An 18,400-nucleotide genomic window follows, 5' to 3' on the forward strand; every position below is an offset into this window, starting at 1 on the left:
AAAGTCATATGCTACTTATTTATAGGATGCTGACAAACTTTTTTCTGTGCCTGGATTTCTACACTTATAAAACGGGGTCAATATCTTTTAGGATGCTAAATATTCATGGGGTAATGATGTGTAAGGCTGAATGGCATGTACAACCCAAAAGATACAGGGAGAATTCCTTATGAGCTAGACACATGAATCTGCTTCAGATCCTTATTTCTCCCTAGAACGGTGCATTTCCACATCATAATGAAGCTGTTCTGCTGCCTTCACTTCTTGCATTAACTGTGGCAAATGTTACTACATGCACTATCTGTTTGATGTATATGGATTGCAAACTGATTGTAAATTAATCATGGAAGGTCTTCTGGCATTATCACAAGCTGTCACAATGGAGATTAAGTGGTTTGTAATGATGATTGCTCAGTAAATGGATTGATAGCAAGGGAACTCATCAACCTGGTCTGTTATTAATATAGCACACACTTTATAAAATCTGAATTGCTGATAAAAGAACAACAAAAACCACTTTGGTGACAGAAGATTGCATTGAAAGTACTTAGACTGGTAACTGTATCATGTTCTTGCGTTGCTCTTTCAGAATTTGAAAGCATTTAGACAGAAATTGGTAGGATGGGGGAAATAACGCTATTAGGTGAGGATTTTTTCCCTAAGACATCTGTCAAAAAGTTCTTGGTGTTATAATGTCATCCAGTGTGCTCCAGGGAAAAGAAGAGGGGAGATGCTAAAGTGCCTGTATCAAACTGGGGTAGGCATTCTCAGGATGAGCTCGTACGTGTTGAAAGGGGGACAGGCCCCAGTGGAGACTGTGAGTCCCTCTCTTCTTACGTGTGTTATTTGTGGTGAAACAGGAAGGCTGTGGTTGTCAAAGTGCAATCTTTAATTCTGCTGTCCTGGATCTATGCACTGACGTGTACTTTAATTAATCAGAATAGTCAGAAAATATTACTTCCAGTTAAGTGAACACTTGGGAATGCTAAGTATATTCTGTTGCCAAGGATGTGAACTGTTTTATACATACCCCAGGTGATTCTGAAAGGCAATATGATTTGTGAACCACCACTGTATGCCATATACCAATGGATCCTCAATTTTTGAAAAGTGAAAATAAAATATATATTACTGAAACATCACTGAATATAAATTCATTTTAACTTGATGATCTGTAGAATAAAACAAAATCTTGCCTTATCTCTGGCAGACCATTGTCTTTTCCTTATCCAATGCTATGGGTAGAAAAGTAGGAAGAGGAAATGAATCCCCCATACTGATCCCAGGAAAATCCCACAAAGTTGCTGGCTTACAAAGACCCTCGGTAGCTGCACTGCCAATATCTGGCTCAACATATTCTACCTGGACATCCTAGCAGAACCTCCCACCAGTACCTGGTCCCACCAGTACCTCCCACGTCAAAATCTTCTGCTCCTCCTACTGTGTTCCCTCTCTGGGTTAATGAAAAGGAGGTAGTCTAACTGGACAGAACTCGAAGAGGGACCGTTGAATAAAAGCGGTGTCATGATGGTCTGGAAACAGCCACTGAAAGCTGACAGAATGGAAGCTGCTCCTTGAGATCCATTATAGGCTGGGGCGTGGGAGCCTGGGCTCCACTTGAGAGGGTTGCAAAAAAAGAGGGGGGGTAACCCTCAGAAATCCAACCTTCAATCAAGGCAGGGAGATGCTAGAGGTGGTTAAAGAAAGTCTGAGATTATAAAGAAGCTCCTTCACAATGAAAAGGGAGCTCCCAAAAGCAAAGAGGAAGGGCTGAGAAGAGGGAAAGGAAGGAAAAGGCGGGCCAGGTTGGGACCACTGAAGAGAAGAGCTGACAGAAGAGGTTTGGGCTCCAGAAGGGGATTGCGACTCCTAGACTTTGAGGTCCGCTAGAGCAAGATTGCGTCTCATCTCCCAGAGTGCACACAACACCCACTGGTAGGCACCCAGTAGTGAGATCCTATATGTTGATCAACTGACTCCCAAAGAGAAAATAAAGCCCTGATATATAGTGTTTGCTGATTTCATGGTGTAAATATTCCCACCGTGGGTGATTCAAGTTACCAACGCCATGTCACTGAAGGCAGAGTTGGGAAGAGATCAGCTGGCATTCTTGAACTATTTCTTCCATTCACAGAATGGCTTTAAGTCTGGCATTGGAAGACAGAAGAGGAATGCATTTTCCTCTAATTAATGAGTGCTCATTTGTAGGGTTTGTCATGTTCATCAACAAAAGCTGATCCTGGCTCTGGATACAGTTCATGATAACTGAACTGAGAATAAGTATGACGACTGTCCCCCATCGATTTGCTTGCCTTTCTCACACATTTTCTCTTCTTTCAAGTAGAGAATGGCAGGGACCCTGCAAGATGCAGTGCCTTGTTCACGTACCCTCTGTGTTCTTATCCCTGCCCGTGGATGGATGAGGCAGAGATGCCATCCTCAGCTCTCACCGTCATATAGATTGGAACTTAATCTTTCCGTTTTTCCCAGCCTAAGATGTCTAGTGTTAAAATCACCATTTTACTTGTCTGTGCAGCTATATGTTACAATGGTTTTGGTGATTCTAGTTCAGCTTAGCAGACGCTGCAGATCAGGTGTGTTAGAAGCCAAGACCAGAAGAGTCAGCAAAGGAAGGAGACTGGCATTGGGCCAGTGCCAGCCATCACGGAGAGGCTGGGAACCCAGGCTTCTGGAGGCAGTAAGCCAAGCAGAAGTCTTATATACCAAGAGATCGAAAAACATCGAGCAGAAAGAATGGAACTGGACGAGAAGCTGAAGGCCGTCTGAGGTAGGGAGACTTTATATTTATATACTTCCTGCTCAAGAGAGGAATCTCAAAGCAGAGTGGGCTCTGCAACCGAGGCAGATGAGGCCAGATCAGAGCAATACCACGAAGGGGACGAGGAATATTTGCACGTTTGCTTACAGACACTACAAAGGAGCTATCAGTTGAGCATCTCTCCACGCTCCACTTGCAGCTTCTTGTCTATTCTTCTCAGTAAACTGTGTAAGAATTTTGCTCTGTTTTTAAAGAGCAAAGGACTCTGTTAGGAGGATAAAACCCAAAATTACAAACTGGGGAAAATATCTGCAAACGCCATATCTGAAAAAGTTAACCACTTGAGTATCAGAGCCTCAGAACCATTAACCCAGTCTCCACCAATGGCGACATTTTCTATAACTCTACTACAATATTAAAATCAGGAAACTGACATCAGTACAACACTGCGAACTAGACTACAGACCTTAAACAGAGTATATAAATACTATTAACATTCAACAGTAAAAAGAAAAGAATCCAATGAGAAATTATACAAAAGAAATGAACAGACAATTCACCAAAGAGAAGCTATGGGTGACAAACAAACACATGGAAAAGTATGCAAGGTTGGTCAGTAGAGAAATGTACATTAAGGTATTACTACCTACCTATCAGAATGGCTAAAATCAAAAACAGTGACAACACCAAAAGTGGTGAGGATGTAGAGAAACTGGATCACTCATACATTGCTGGTGAGAATGTAAAATGCAATAGCCACTCTAGAAGGGAGTACGGCAGTGTCTTATAAAACTGTATATCCATTTACCATTCAACCCAACAACTGCACTCTTGGGCATTCATCTCAGAGAAATGAAAACTTATGTCCACTCAAAAACCTATACATGAATGTTCATGAAGCATTATTCATAGTAGTTGAAAAGTGGAAGCAACCAAAATGTCCCTGGTACAAACTCTGTTACATACCCATAATGGAATACTACTCAGCAATAAAAAGCAATGAAACATTGATACATGCATTAACTTGAATGGATCTCAAGTGCATCATTCTGAGTGAAAAAAAGCCAATTTCAAAAGGTTACATACTGTATGCTTGCATTTATATAACACCCTTGAAATGACAAAACCATAAAGATGAAGAAGAGGTTAATGGTTGCCAGGGGACAGGGACTGAAGCAGGAGATGAGCGTGACTTTAAAGGGGCCGTACAAGGGAGTTCCTTTGCAGTGAGAGAACAGTTCCATATCCTGACAACGGTGGTGATTACACAACTCTATATATGAATCAAATGGCCTAGAGATACACACACACACACAAAGTGCACATAAAAACTGGTGAGAATCTGAATAAGATCTGAAGTCTAATTAACAGTACTGTACCAATGGATGTCAATTTCTTGGCTTTGATACTGTACTATGGTTATGTAAGGTGTCACCATTGGGAGGCTGGGTGAAGGGCTCAAGGGACTCTAGTACTACTTTTCCAACTTCCTATGAATCTATAATCATTTCAAAATCAAGAACTTAAAAAAAATAAATGCTGGCCAGAAGAGATACCACAGCAGGCATATTTGTTCACTGCCGTGAAGGGTAAATTGTTGCACCCATTAGTCTATATATATCAAGATTCCTGGGCTTCCCTGGTGGCACAGTGGTTGAGAGTCTGCCTGCCGATGCAGGGGACATGGGTTCATGCCCCGGTCAGGGAAGATCCCACATGCCGCGGAGCGGGCTCGCTGAGCCTATGCTTTGCAATGGGAGAGGCCACAACAGTGAGAGGCCCACGTACTGCAAAAAAAAAAAAAAAAAAAAGATTCCTACAATCATCCCGACTCTTTAATCCTGTACGACTCTATCTTTAGGAGTTAAGCAGATATTTATTCAAAATGCATGTACAAGAATGTTCACAGCACAATACCAAAGACATAGAAACAACTTGACTGTTTAACAATGGGAGTTATGGCTGAGAAAATGAAGCCTTATCCATAGGATGGATCATCAGGCAGCCACTAAAAACCATTATTTCAAAGAATATTTGGTACCTGTGGAAATGCCACGTAATTATCTGTATGCACAGCCTTATGTACACTGAAATGCCAATCTAAAAAATAATGAAAGTTCTAGAGAAAACTACAATATTCACAGGAGCTAACTCTAGGTGGTTGGATTCTACGTAATTTTTATTTTACACTTAACTAGGATTTCCAAATATTATACAGTGATATGCATTACTTTGCAAAAAACAGTGTGTGTGTGTATATGTGTGTCTTTATAGATATTAAAGTGTGGTCTAGCTTAGTGTTCCTCAGACTTTTATGTGCTCTTGCTAAAATGCAGATTCTGATTCAGCAGGTCTGGAGCAGGGCCTGAGATTCTGCATTTCTACCCAGCTCCCACACTATGCTGATATTGCAGGTCCATTTTGGGGAGCAGGGTTCTAGCTTAGCCAAACCCCAAACGATTACCAAACAGTTCTTCTGAGTAGAAAATGTGTTGTGCCATTTACAATTATTTTTACTGAGATAACGTTGCAAAGAACTTCCATCATGAAGACCTTGTCACAAATCTATACCCACACCAGATTCTGATGCATCAGCTCTCGGAAACATCGAAGCAAAGTTTACAAAACATCTCAGATTCTCAGAAATGACAAAAAAGGTAGGGGATGTTTCAACGAACAAAAGATACCCATTCAATAAATTGTGCAGTGATTCAGGTGGGAGAGCTACAACATCACTCCAAAACAAATTCCAAATGTATTAAAGAGACAAAGGAAAAAATAGTTAACAGTTTAAAAAAAAATATATATATATGATAAAAAATATAGATGGGTATTTTCCAGCAGAATGAAAAAGAATTCCTATGGGTAAATTCAGTAGAGGAATAATAGCTAACATTGAACACATCATGTGCCAGGTACTGTGCTAACTTTTTTTTCAATTCCCGTTTATTTTTGGCTCTTGGGGCAATGTCATCTTTTCAGTATGAAAAAAAGTAGCAAGTTCAACACAATAGAAATCTGAAGTGTAGAATAGGACAAAACCAAGGGTGGGGGGAAGGCAATAGCAAAAGTAAGAGATGAGATGTTGCCAAAAGACGGAGGGTGTCCTGTCCCCTCTCTGGGAAATGACATTTAGGTGTCAGCACATAGCTTTCCATATAGGTACAGAAGGGCTGATATTCATTTTTTTCTGTAAGAAAAGATAGGGCTGGGGAGGGGCTTTCTGGAGGCTTAGAGACCAAGGCTAGTCTCTCTCTTGCTCCTCTTGACCCCCTTTTCTGACCAGGGGAAAGGAAGGAATCCAGCATTATGAAGGAGGTAAAGTGGAAGAGGGAAGGATCTCCCCCTTGACAGGGTGGTGGCCAGAACCTTACAAAGGAAATGGCTCAGGACAGTCCTTGGAGGGAGACTGAAAATGGAGATAATACTGTTAACACCTCCCCAGAAGCTGAGAGAGGAGCAGGGAGATATCTGGAAACTAGGACTTCAATAGCCTGGATGCCCCTCTCCAAAACCCCACCCCTTCCCTGTAGGGACTTCTACCTGCTGCTTGGTTTCCTTTCCCCTGGGCTACCACATGGGCCTAGGATGGTGGTCATCTATCTGGGTTACCAGCACATGGTTTTAAATGGGATTTGATGAGACCCAGCTTCTTGAAAGGTTATCTCAAAAACAGAGAGGGAAATGTTAACTGGACAGATGGGAGGAGTAGGCACCAGAAGGAAATACAGGGTTACCCAGAATGGCAGAAATCTAGGTTCCCCAGAGTGGAAAGAGAGAGGAGACATTCAACAAACAACAGATATTTATTGTGCGCCTATTATGTGCCAGGCACTGTTCTAGAACTACCCTCCAAAAAAAAAGAAAAAACAAGACAGAGGCAGAAAACGCAAATTCTGAGGGAGAGGAAAGGGGCGGCTGAGGAAGGCAGAGGGGACTGAGAAGCCTGCGGTGGTGGGGACTTGGCCTTAGGCCTCCTCACCGAAACCCTCCTCCTCTTCTGGGGTGGCATCCTGGTACTGCTGGTACTCGGAGACGAGGTCGTTCATGTTGCTCGCAGCCTCGGTGAACTCCATCTCGTCCATGCCCTCACCTGTGTACCAGTGGAGGAAGGCCTTCCGGCGGAACATGGCAGTGAACTGCTCTGAGATGCACTTGAACGGCTCCTGGATGGCTGTGCTGTTTCCAGTGAAGGTGACCGTCATCTTGAGGCCACGGGGTGGGATGTCGCAGACGGCCGTCTTGACATTGTTGGGGATCCATTCCACGAAGTAGCTGCTGTTCTTGTTCTGCAGGTTGAGCATCTGCTCATCCACCTCCTTCATGGACATCCGCCCACGGAGGATAGCAGCCACGGTGACATACCGGCCATGGCGGGGGTCACAGGCAGCCATCATGTTCTTGGCATCCAAGACCTGCTGGGTGAGCTCCGGCACAGTGAGGGCCCGATACTGCTGGCTTCCACGGCTGGTTAGAGGCGCAAAGCCAGGCATGAAAAAGTGGAGACGTGGGAAGGGCACCATGTTGGCTGCCAGCTTGTGGAGGTCAGCATTGAGCTGGCCAGGGAAGCGGAGGCAGGTGGTGACACCACTCATGGTGGCCGAGACGAGGTGGTTCAGGTCCCCATAGGTTGGCGTGGTCAGCTTGAGGGTGCGGAAGCGGATGTCGTAAAGGGCCTCGTTGTCAATGCAGTAGGTCTCATAGTGTTCTCCACCAGCTGATGGACGGAGAGGGTGGCGTTCTAGGGCTCCACCACGGTGTCGGACACTTTGGGCGAGGACGCCACACTGAAGGTGTTCAGGATGTGGTCAGGATATTCTTCACGGATCTTGCTGATGAGCAAGGTGTCCATTCCAGAACCCGTGCCCCCGCCCAGCAAGTGGGTCAGCTGGAAGCCCTGCAGGCAGTCACAGCTCTCGGCCTCCTTCCGAGCCACATCCAACACCGAGTCGACCAGCTCGGCCCCCTCTGTACAGGGGCCCCTGGCCCAGTTGTTGCCTGTCCCAGACTGATCAAGAACAAAATTTTCTGGTCTGAAGATCTGACCAAAAGGACCTGAGCGAACAGAGTCCATGGTCCCGGGTTCTAGATCCACCAAGATAGCATGAGGAATATATTTGCCCCCTATGGCTTCACTGTAGTACACGGAGATGCGGTCCAGCTGCAGGTCGCTATCCCCATGATAGGTGCCAGTGGGTTCAATGACATGTTCATCACTGATCACCTCCCAGAACTTGGCACCAATCTGATTGCCACACTGAATGGCCTGGATGTGCACAATTTCCCTCATTTTAAAATGTACTGTAATCTTTTTGCTCACCTCAAAGTATGTACAGGGCAAGAAAATGATATGTAATTAGTTTTTCTCTGCTGCCGGTCACAGGCTGGAAGGATGGGACGGGGCCTGGAGGCTGGAGCAGCGAGGTCCGAACGCGGAGGCAGGAAGGTTCTGAGAGCTGTGCTAACCTTTAGTATGCATTATCTCATTGAATCTCTCACATCAAGGCTATCAAGTAGAGACTATATATTTCCCATGTTATTGATGAGGACATTATTTCTAGCCCTGACAAACTATAATTTATGTATCATTATCCATATTTTACAGGTAATGAAACTGAGTCTTAGAAATATAAGGTAATTTAGCTGCCCAGGGTCACCCAGCTAACAATTGGCAGAGTCCAATTTCCAACTCAAAGCTACACTCTCTGATGCACTGCCTCTTTAAGAAAAACAGCCATACATTGCCTGAATGCAAATCTTACACTCCTAAATGCCCATGATCATAAACAAAATTAAAATGCTATAATAAACTAAGAAAATGATTAATAACAGATTTGGCAAAAGGTAGTTATCCTTAATATATAAAGAGCTAATACAAATTGAAAAGAAAAACACTCTGACCCCAATGGAAAAAGAGATCGAGGTCAGGTACAGCAGTTCACAAAAGAGAAAACATGTGTGTACAGGTGTGTGCACATGTGTACGCATGTATGCAATATACATATATAAGACTGGAGGGAAAAATCCAAAGCATTAACAAGTAATTCTTAGTGGTGAAATTATTAAATCATTTATTTATGACTTTATACTTTTTGTGTTTTTCACATTGTCTACAATGAGTATATTTTAGTTTTATGATCTGAGAAAAATGAAAGCTAGTCATGTTGGCACCGAATAAACTTGGTCTCATTGTAATTGCTAATCTTGTGCTCCACTGTCCTCTGGAAGTTCGCATTTGCATTTGACAAATTTCTCTGGGACAACATTCATTCATCCATTCGTTCTTTCATTCATTCATTCATCCAGCTAGTATATTTATTGAGCATCTACTAGTGTGTAGCCAGGCAATAAATAAGTAAAATATGCAGACATGGGCTTTGCATACAAAAAGCTACATAAGAAGACAGACCTTAAGCAAATTACGTGATTAATTAATCATTAATGGTGCCTAAGATCTCCTAAACTATTACAGATGGTTACCTACACTCTACTTATTCCTTTCATCTCTGTTTAGGCTAGGTCAAATGATCCCAATCCACTGAAAAAATCTATCTACCGGGTTTTTATTAATAGTAAGAGGGTGATGTCTTATGGAACAAATGAGCAAGGCATTTAATACAGATGCTGTCTCCAATTAAATTTTTAATTGAAAATTTTATTGAGATAATTGTAGATTCACATGCAGTTGTAATAAATAATACAGAAAGATACCATGTATTTTGCCCAGTGCCCCCGATGGTAATGTTTTACAGAACTATAGTACAATATCACAACCAGAATACTGATATTGATATAGTCTACCTATCTTATTCAGATTTCCCCAATTTTACTTGTACTCATTTGTGTGTACACGCATGTGTGTGTGTATATGAGTATTCAGTTCTATGTAATTTTATCAATTTGTAGGTTCTTGTGACAATCACTACAGTCAAGACACAGACTAGTTCCATCACCGCAAGGATCTCTTGTGTTGGTCACTTACAACCATACCCACCTTCCTCCTCCACCCACCCCACCCCATCCCTAACCCCTGGCAGCCACTAATCTGTTCTCCAGGATATACAAATGGGCAAAAGATATGAAGAGACGTTTCAGGGAAGAGGATATAAAGATGACAAATAAGCACATAAAAATATGCTCGACATCATTAACCATCAGGGAAATACAAATTAAAACCACACTGAGATGTCACTAAATACCTATCAGAATAGCTAACATTTTAAAAAGTGACAACACCAAATGGTGGCAAGGATGTGGAGAAATTGGATCACTCATCCATTGATGATATGAATGTAGTATGATACAGCCACGCTGGAATAAAATATTGGCAAAACTATTGGCAAAAAAATATTGGCAAAACTAAACATGCCTACACATGAAACATATAAAGTTATAAACCAATGTTACCTCAATTTAAATTTTTTTTCAAAAATATTAAAATTAAACTCTATAAATCTAACCACTCAAAAAAAAAAACAACAACAACTAACCATGCAGTTACCATACAGCCCAGCAATTGCATCCATGGATATTTACCCCCAAATAAGTGAAAATTTAAGTTCACACAAAAACATGTACGCAAATGTTCACAGCAGCTTTATTTGTAAAATCCCAAACTGAAAACCCAAATACCCTCCACCAAATGAATAGACAAACTGTGGTACATCCATGCCATGGAATACTATTCAGCAATACATACAACGTCCTGGATGAATCTCCGGGGCATTATGCTTAGTCAAAAAAGCCAGTCCCAAAAGGTTGTATGTTGTATTATTATTCCACATACATAACATTTTTGAAATGCAATACATTGTAATTACTTGTTTTTTTGTTTGATTCTCCTTCTCAAGCTCTTTGACAAAACCATCTTTATAAATCAATAGTTCAAATGATTTTGGCAGTTTCCATTATAAGGAGTGTATCATGTTTGGTTATCAAATCCATCTTGCTGTGATCTACACCCAATATAATTATATCATAGATTTTCAAGGGGCAGAGAGCATTCTAACTGCCAACCATAACTATCTCCAACATACGGATGAAAAAACTGAGGTTCAGAGAGGGTAAATGTTTTGCCCAAGATTGCATAGCAAGCTCCTAGTATCAGGACCACAGAGATATCCTCAGTCTCGGCAAAAACTCTCCGCTGCTTCACTCCAACACTTCTACTTGGGTGCAGTGCCACTGTTTTCACGGTTTTCCTCCTGCTGCCCAAGGCACTTCCTTACCTTGTGAAGAAGCCTCTGCTGCTGTCAATCAGGACCCTTGCTGGAGATGCCAAGTGAAAAAATGTACATTCAGTACAGCCTTGCTCAGTTTGTGCTTGCTTGGCAATGATGATGATGGTGGCAACAATGACAACCGCTAACGTTTACTGGGGGCTTACTGTGTGCCAGGCACTGTTCTATTGGGTTGGCCAAAAAGTTCGTTCGGTTTTAAAGTAAAAATATGACACATTTTTCATTTTCACCAGGAAATTTATTGAACAACATATTCACCCTTTTGTTTCACTACCTTCTGCCATTTTTCAGGCAACTTCATAATTCCATCTTCCCAAAACTTTTTATCTTTTTGAGCAAAGAACTGTTCCAGGTGCCTTTTACAGTCCTCCATGGAATTGAAATTTTCTCCATTAAGAGAATTTTGTAAAGACCGAAATAAATGGAACTCCGAAGGTGCAATGTCTGGTGAATACGGCGGATGAATCAGAGCTTCCCAGCCCAGCTGGAACAGTTCTTGCCTGGTCATCAAAGAAACATGCGGTCTTGGCGTTATCCTGATGGAAGATTATGCGTTTTCTGTTGACTAATTCCAGACGCTTTTCATCGAGTGCTGCTTTCAGTTGGTCTAATTGGGAGCAGTACTTGTTGGAATTAATCGTTTGGTTTTCCGGAAGGAGCTCATAATAGAGGACTCCCTTCCAATCCCACCACATACACAACATCACCTTCTTTGGATGAAGACCAGCCTTTGGTGTGGTTAGTGGTGGTTCATTTCACTTGCCCCACATCTCTTCCGTTCCACATTATTGTACCGTATCCACATTTCATTGCCTGTCACAATTTGTTTAAAAAACTGGAACGTTTTTGTTACATTTAAGTAAAGAATCGCACGTGGAAATACGGTCAAGAAGGTTTTTTTCGCTTAACTTATGTGGAACCCAAACATCAAAGTGATTCACATAACCAAGCCGGTACAAATGATTTTCAACACTTGATCTGGATATGTTGAGTATGTCGGCTATCTCCCACATGGTATAATGTTGATTGTTCTCAATTAATGTCTCGATTTGATCGCTATCAACTTCAACTGGTCTACCCGACCGTGGAACATTGTCCAGAGAGAAATCTTCAGTGCGAAACTTCACAAACCACTTTGACACGTTTGATCAGTCAAAGCACCTTCTCCATACACTGCACAAATCTTTTTTTTTTGCGTTTCATTTGTGTTTTTACCTTTCTTGAAATAATAAAGCATAATATGCCAAAAATGTTGCTTTTTTTCTTCCATCTTCAATATTAAAATGGCTACACAAAAATTCACCAGTTTTGATAAGCTTTTTTTTTTTGATGCACGCCGATATGACAGCTGTCACAATACAACTGTCATAAATTGTTTCGAATGAAGTTAAAGACAACTAAGGGCTACTAGAGTCATCTTATGGAAAAAAATGAACGAACTTTTTGGCTAACCCAATAAATGCTTTACTTGTATTAACTCATTTAATCCTTATGACAACTCTACAAAGTGGGTGCATAGGGCTCTTGATTAATAGTACTTCTTCAACCATTTTCTTTTTCTGTGCGCCATGTGGCACCAGTGTCCTCTGCTGTGTAGGGAAAGCCTCTCTTGGGGATGAGTCCAGAAATCATGGTGATTTAACCTGGTATTTGCTCCCCCATCCTCTGACATTACCCCACAAGACCCCTGTGTTTTCAGAAGTAAGCAGAAGGTTCAACTGTGACAATCATAGTCATACTCTTGGATTGCTGATCCCCTAGAAACCTGTACAAGGTAAATCCATGAGGTGATTCCAGCTACTGCTGTTCCTTCTTCGTGGGAGAACTGTCTGGGTGTAAGGCAGGAGCCCAACACAGTGGTTGAGAATCTCAGCTCCACCACTTCTTAGTGCAGGCCCTGAGGCAAGGTACTTATTCCGAGCCTCACAGTTTCTCCATCTGTATAACAGAGATAATAACATTCACCTTGGAGGACTGCCGAAGGGATGAGAAATAATGTATATAAAGAGCCTGACACATCGAAGTCTGTCAAGCGTGGCTAGTGTTGGTATGACACGTGTGCAGCCACTCATTTGTCAATACAATCTGTTCCCTCTCTTCCTCAGTTTAAGACTTCCTCTACTTGAGAACGTTCTTAAGATCACCAAACCTGGAACTCCAGATCGTTGTTAAAGACCTATATGACCATCCAGTGATGGTACTTGAAACACACAAAGTTTACTGGGAGAGGGAATGGATGTTGGGTATTTTTTTTTTGCTTTAGCTGAATCATCTCCTTTTTGTGTTCTCTCTGGTCTGCTTTAGGCTGCTACTGTCATTCCTGGCTTTCAGCTGTTCTAGAAGATGCTACAATTCCTACAATTCCCTGTTCTTGATCTTAAATTCTACCTTCTTCCACAACATCCATCTGAAGGCTTTGCTATTGCTGTTTCTAAGCTAGTTTATCTCTCAGCATCTTGGTCCACTTTCTCTTCACACTGCTTCCTCAAATCCCCTTTCTTCTCTGAAGCTGATTCACCCACGCTGCTAATTCATTCAGCATTTATTGATCACCTACTTGGAGCCAGATACTATTCCTAGCAGTAAGGATACAGGGATGAACCCAATGGACAAAAGCCCTGCCCTTATGGGGTTTGTGGTCTAGTCAGAATATCTACCTAATTTCTGTTATTAATTTGGCCAAAATTTAAAGCAATTTTTACATTATGTATTATTTTGGAAATGTTTAACATTTGAGGGAAATGTTCTAATTTATAGGGCAATGCCAAAGCTACATTGGAGTCTTCAGTTTCCACAGTCCTGCTGCGTGCCTTTAACTTGTGCCATAACACCTGGAGCCAGGACCTTAAGAGACAAAAAGGGAGGAGCCGTTCCTCACTTGCCCCTCCTGTCCCTACCTGGCCCACTCCTATTTGTTAAGCTTTGTGATTTCAGCCCTTGTAGTCCTCCCTCCACAGGCTGACTTGTCCCAGTTTGAAAACTGTATGACCCAGCATCTCTTCAGTTTGGTGCGTAGAGAGCTCATTCTTGTCCCTGCTTCCTGGCTCTCAACCCATGACCTAAATCCTCGGTACTACTCTCGTGGCAAACAGATCCCTGGCTCCTTCTTAGGGATCATCTTTTTGATAAAGATCAGTCCTCTGTGTAGACTCCTCCCAGCTACTAAACCTCCCTCTTGGTTCAGGAGTGTTCACCACGGAAACCTCTCAGGGCCACATTGGACTACTGCCCCAAACTCAATGTCAGCAGGCCTATATGAGTAATAACTATGGGATCATCAACTTCTTCCTCCCTACATCCTTCTCCAGCTAGTGAAACGACATTCTTTTTCTCCCTCTTTTTTTTCCTCAATCCCCCTTTCTTTCCACTTGAAATTAATCTTCCTAAATGTATAGCCCACATTTACTTTCTTGCCATACTCACTTCCTATATTAAACAGCGTTCTCCAGAGAAATAGAACCAATATAGATATAGATAGATAGATAGATAGGAGGTTATGGGAATTAGCTCGCGTGACTATGGAAGCAGGTAAGTTCTACAATCTGCCATCTGGAATATAGAGAACCAGGAGAGTGGGTGGTGTAATTCAATCAGAGTCCAAAGGTCTGAGAATCTGGGAGGATGGGAGGGAAGGCACTGGTGTAAGCCCCAGAGTCTGAAAGCCCAAGAACCAGGAGCTCCAGTTACTGACGGCAGGAGAATATGGACGTCCCAGCTCAAGAACAGACAGCAAATTAGCCCTTGCTCCACGTTTCTGTTCTATTTGGGTCCTCAGTGGGTCGCATGATCCCCACCCACATTGGTGAGGGTGGATCTCTTTACTTAGTCTACTGAGTCCAATGTAAATATCTCCCATAAACACCCTCACAGACACACTCAGAAATAAGGTTTTACCAACTTTATAGGTATCCCTTAGCCCAGTCAAGTTGACACATAAAATTAACTATCATGCTTCCCAATCACCGGTTCAAAGTTAACTTAGATCCTACAGGTCAGTCCTCCTCCGAAAATGGTCTCACCCAGACCTCTAAACACCTCCTTGCTCAAATCATTTGCATGTTTGGCAGTCTGGAAACTCTCCTCACTTCATTCCCATGACACCACACTCCTCTTTTCTTTCTTCCTATCTCTCTGACAAATCTTTCTAATTCTTCTTTGTAGGCTTATCTTCCTCTACCTTGCCGTTAAATTCTGGAGTTCTTGTTCCTGTCCTCTGGAGTTCTTGTTCCTGTCCTCAGCCCATTCCTCTTCCACTCTACTCATCCCCCTGGGTGGTCACATACATTGCCATGGCTTCAGTTACACCTACATATCAGTGATTCCCAACCTCCGTATGTGGCCCAGATACCATTCCTGAGCTTGAGACATGCAGCTTTGTATTAGTCAGGAGGGAATAGGTTACAAATTTGCTTTAAACAATTCAAAAACCTCAGTGGTTTAACACAAGTTGATTTCTTACACATGCTGTATGGGAAATATAGATCCAGTAACATTCCAAAGCACTGTCCTCCAGCATTCAGGCTGATGGAAATGCCATTATCCTGTACCTACACATGATGGGATACTCAGCCAGCTTGGTCAATGCAACAGGGGAAGACAGACTGGAGAATTATACTTTTAAATAAATACTTTGGCCCAGAAGCAACTCACATTATTACCACTCACAGCCCATTGGTTAGAAGTAGTCACAAGATCCCATCTAACTTTAAGTGGAATCCTCCACTGTGCTGATAAGAATAGGAGAACCAGATATGGGTGAGCTCTACAAGCCTTTATCAAAATATCCAACAGAGTACTAGATATCTCCATGTTACTGTTAAATAGGCACATAAAACTGAATATGTCCAAAACAGAACTCTTGCCTATAGCACTGCCCTGGATTCATAATTATTCTCTCTGCCTCCAGTCTTGCCCTCTTCCTATGAAATCAATATACTCTCCACCTTACATTCATAAAGATCTTTCTTAAACACAAATGTGATTGTGTCATTCTCATGGTTAAAACGCTATTCAGTGGCTCCGTGTTGCTCAAGATGTGGCATCAAGGCCATGATCTGGCCTTTACCACCTCTCCAGTCTCGCCGCTGTCCCCTTTCCTCTTGGGCGCCATCCCAAGCTCCTTGCAATTCCTTGAGCACACCACATTGTCCCATATGCCCCACACCTTTGCACATGCTGGTATGCCCTTCCTTGCCACTCCTTGGACCATCCTTTGTACCAGTCTGACTCCTTCTTACTTTTTAAAACTCAGCTCAGCCATCCCCTCCTTGATGAAGTTTTTCCCTGAAATCCTGTGCTTACTCCATTTACGCAAGAAATAGGTCCAGAGTCCAGGAAGTAAGTTAGATCAGTGAACTAAGCAAAATATCTGCATAATAATAAAAAGAATTTATTCACTGATGATTTAGCTCTGTATCTACAGCTGCACTATCCGATATGGTGGCCAGTAGCTACATGTGGCTATTTAAATTTATATTTATATTTTAAATTCACATTAAAATAAGACATTTAGTTCCTTAGGCATGCTAGCCACATTTCAAGTACTTAATACCATATGTGGCCAATTACTACTACACTGGACTGTGCGAATATAGAACATTTCCATCGATGCAGAAAGTTCCATTGGACAGTGCTGCTCTAGACCATGCTGGGCACTTTACATATACTATCTCATTCAATTCTCAAGGCAGCCACATGAAGAAGGTGCCCTTTGTTTCAAAGGAGCCCCATTTTACAGATGAGGACGCTGAGATTCAGTCTGAGAATGGCAGAAATGAGAGTTCAGCTCAGGTCCATCCACTGCCAGAGTCCATGCTTTTTTCCACCACTCCACAGCACTCCTCAGTAAAGGTTCTACCTCCAGGCTAGAGGCGGGGCATAAACAGTCCAAAGGCAGGCAAAGTAGAAGAACCAAAATGTCACTAACTCCTCTATGGAAGGTCTTTTCAGACAAGGACACCACGTGCATGTCTTTCTGCAGCTGTAACTCCAGACTTCAGAGTATAGATTTGCCCGAGCTCATAAGCTAAGAAAACGAGGCACACTGAGCTGCAGTACGGGAGTTACTGACATTGTTACTGTTCATGTGTTTCAATTAAATATATTTTGGGGGACTTCCCTGATGGTCCAGTAGTAAAGAATCCGCCTTCCAATGCAGGGGACGCGGGTTCAATCCCTGGTTGGGGAACTAAGATCCCACATGCCACGGGGCAACTAAGTCCACACGCCACAACTACTGAGCCCACATGCCTCAACGAGAGAGCCTGCGTGCTGCAAACTACAGAGCCCATGCACCCTGGAGCCCGTGCGCCACAACTAGAGAGAAGCCCATGAGCCACAACAAAGAGCCGTGCCACAACAAAAGATCCCGCATGCCTCAACGAAGACCCTGCATGCCGCAAGTAAGACCTGACGCAGTGCTTGCTTCAGCAGCACATATACTAAAATTGGAACAATACAGAGAAGATTAGCATGGCCCCTGTGCAAAGATGACACGCAAATTCGTGAAGCATTCCATATTTTTTGTGGCCACCTAGAGGGGTGGGATAAGGAGGGAGGGAGGGAGACGCAAGAGGGAGGGGATATGGGGATATATGTATAGCTGATTCACTTTTATAAAGCAGAAACTAACACGCCATTGTAAAGGAATTATACTCCAATAAAGATGTTAAAAAAATAAAAACGGGACTTCCCTGGTGGCGCAGTGGTTAAGAATCCACCTGCCAATGCAGGGGACACGGGTTGGAGCCCTGGTCCGGGAAGATCCCACATGCTGTGGAGCAACTAAGCCAGTGCGCCACAACTACTGAGCCTGTGCTCTAGAGCCCACGAGCCACAACTACTGAGCCTGCGTGCTGCAACTACTGAAGCCCATGTGCCTAGAGCCCGTGCTCTGCAACAAGAGAGGTCACTGCAATAAGAAGCCTGCGCACTGCAACGAAGAGTAGCCCCCGCTCGCCACAACTAGAGAAAGCCCGTGCACAGCAACGAAGACCCAGCACAGCCAAAAATAAATAAATAAATTTATTTAAAAAAACAAAGACCTGATGCAGCCAAAAAAATAAAGAAATTAAATAAATATTTTTTTGAAGTGATAGCATTTTTTAAAAAATGTATTTTCCTTGTCAAGGCCACGACAGTCTAAGTTCAGACCCCTGCTCTGCAACACACTTGCTATGGGACTTTGGGCAAGTTAACTAATCCCTGCAAAATCTGTAAAATAATAATAATAATATTGTGTCTCTCAGAGGGTTACTGTGAGGATTAAGTGAGATGAGTGCAAAGTGCCCACCACTCATATATAATAGCTATTATTGCTCCAAAGCAACGTATTCCCACTTTGGCACGTGATTCCCATGGAATCAATTCCTAGAAATAATAC

The 18,400-nt window shown here is 42.6% G+C and overlaps 1 non-coding gene and 1 pseudogene across 1 annotated transcript; one reads left to right on the forward strand and one right to left on the reverse strand.

The window, feature by feature from the left end:
* Nucleotides 1-6,747: 6,747 nt before the first annotated feature.
* Nucleotides 6,748-8,069, reverse strand: LOC115847356 (tubulin beta chain pseudogene; annotated as a pseudogene).
* A 9,366-nt stretch (nucleotides 8,070-17,435) lies between these two features.
* LOC115847363 (U6 spliceosomal RNA) lies at nucleotides 17,436-17,542 on the forward strand. The gene has a single exon (XR_004037287.1). It is a non-coding gene; the product is annotated as a U6 spliceosomal RNA (small nuclear RNA).
* The last annotated feature ends 858 nt before the right edge of the window (nucleotides 17,543-18,400 follow it).

The sequence above is a fragment of the Globicephala melas genome, chromosome X (genome assembly GCF_963455315.2).
Source record: "Globicephala melas chromosome X, mGloMel1.2, whole genome shotgun sequence".
NCBI lineage: Eukaryota > Metazoa > Chordata > Mammalia > Artiodactyla > Delphinidae > Globicephala > Globicephala melas.